Raw genomic sequence first — 2,461 nt, 5'->3', positions numbered from 1 at the left:
CTTGTACAGAAATGCATTTTTAGTACAATAGAACTATGAAGTCAATGCTCTAGCCTAACTAATTTGAGGTTGCCAAACGTTTCGGTAAAATGGTGACCATAACGGTAACTTCCAGATACATGGAAGAAGTATATCAAGGGGCTTGTTCTAAGATGGGATTTGCTCCCATGACGATGGAGAGATATTCTCCGAGCTCACTTGGAATTAAGCTATCCATCATTGTCTGGCCATACATACATATAGCTGGAGAGATATTCTCCGAGCTCACTTGGAATTAAGCTATCCATCATTGTCTGGCCATACATACATATAGCGAGATATGATCATGGGTTTGACCACATATAGCGTGATATGATCATGGAGTTACCGGAATACAGAAACAAGAAAATGTTACCAGAATACAGAAACAAGAAAATAGAATAAAATCGGTAACAAGGATAACTTGGTATTGTGATCAACCAGATGCTTCACAAGGATACCGATAAAAGTCTCAACTCTGGTTTTGTTAAGTATTGCGAAGCAAAGGAATTGTGTACGCAAACCCAAGTTTCGCTCGATAAAAGATATTCGTGTATATGTGAGAATCAATATGGATGTCCAGATCTCATCGAACCTGCAGGGTCAATTGCTTAACTGTTAGTAGTTTGGTAGAGAACTAGGAGACCATGGAGTATGAGAAAAGGCACCAGAACTGTTCCGGGTATTTTTGAAAATGTTTTGGGAGGTTTTAAGAAGGTCCCAAAAAATGTTTCGAAGGAGCTCAGGGAGGCCTTGGAAGGTCGTGGAAGATTCCAGGTGGTCCAATTGGGCTGCCACCTTGGTTGCATCGGCCACATGGGCCCAAATGATGCGCCCCCCTTCAGCTTATTGGGCAAGGAAGTGGAGCTGTGGGAGAAAAGAAAGGATCTCTAGGGGATCCTCCTCCTTGTTGCGCATGGAAGGGACGGATCCCTAGGGGATCCTTCCCCTTGATGCGACCAGCCCTTGGGGCTGCTCCCTCTCCAAGCTGCACCCACTATGCTACCTATAAATAGAGGAGAGGGGCACCCCCCTGTCGGTGTCAAAACCGGCGGATCTCGGGTAGGGGGTCCCGATCTGTGCGTCTTAGGCTGATGGTAACAGGAAGCAAGGGACACAATGTTTACCCAGGTTCGGGCCCTCTCGATGGAGGTAAAACCCTACTTTCTGCTTGATTAATATTGAAGATATGAGTAGTACAAGAGTAGATCTACCACAAGATCGTAGAGGCTAAACCCTAGGAGCTAGCCTATGATGGTATGATTGTAAATGTGATCGGCCTTCTAAGGACCATCCTCTCCGGTTTATATAGACACCGGAGAGGGATAGGGTTTACATGGAGTCGGTTACAAGGAAGGAAATATAATATCCGGATCGCCAAGCTTGTCTTCCACGCAAAGGAGAGTCCCATCCGGACACGAGCCGAAGTCTTGAGTCTTGTATCTTCACGCTTCAATAGTCCGGACGATGTATATAGTCCGGCTGTCCGGATACCCCCTAATCCAGGACTCCCTTAGTAGCCCCTGAACCAGGCTTCAATGACGATGAGTCCGGCGCGCAGTCTTGTCTTCGACACTGCAAGGCGGGTTCCTCCTTCCGAATACTCCAAGGTTATTATCGAACACGTAGACCATGTTCGGACCTTCAAAATGATCTTCACATACCACCGTAGAGAGAATGATACTTCAGCTGACAACTTTTTAGACGACGTGATATGTCATTACGGTCAGGTCATTATTCGAACCGTTTTCCCACAACCAGCCACAACGCGTATTGCGAGGCGGTTTCCTTGACATGTCTTGTCAAAGCAGAGATCATGTCCCCTTATCATGGGACTCTCATCAATACGGGTATGGGTAATCCCACCGTGCCATCAATCGTGGCGCTTGGAAGTCCCAGTGTATGTCTGGGCAAAGATGGGTGTGCCAAAGCCCAGAAATTAGGATATTGTATTTGTGTGAGTAAGGGGGTTTCGTCTCGGAAACAGAGGCGAACGAGGGTGGCAGAACCAATCGCCCTGCCGGTTTCCTTGGTAGATGCGGACTCACCGGAGGCGCACCGAGAGATAGAGCGGGTGGTGAGGGGGCGGTTCCTAGATCACTCGGAGTGGTCGAATCTCTTCACCAACACCATCCAGCATGCCACGTTCGAGGACTTCACAAGATTCATCAGCGACGATGGCTGCTGCGATGTGGAGCTCCTCTTATGGGTGATCCAGGAGGCGGAATCTCCCGATCCGCAACAGGTGGCCCGATGGGTCAATTTTCGCATGGTGAACCCATCTCGCCTCAACATCACGCGACCTCAGGAGGATGCGCTGGCCAACATTCCGCCGGGAGTGCTTCCACCGGGGTTTCTCCCCCGTTGCTGTCAGGGAGCACGACCCCCTGCGATGTGTAGGTGAGGCAGGGTTGTACCCTTGTTTTGCCAGCTCATCGGGCGG

This window comes from Triticum aestivum, chromosome 5B (genome assembly GCF_018294505.1).
Source record: "Triticum aestivum cultivar Chinese Spring chromosome 5B, IWGSC CS RefSeq v2.1, whole genome shotgun sequence".
NCBI classification, from domain to species: domain Eukaryota; kingdom Viridiplantae; phylum Streptophyta; class Magnoliopsida; order Poales; family Poaceae; genus Triticum; species Triticum aestivum.
This window is presented reverse-complemented; position numbering follows the sequence as displayed.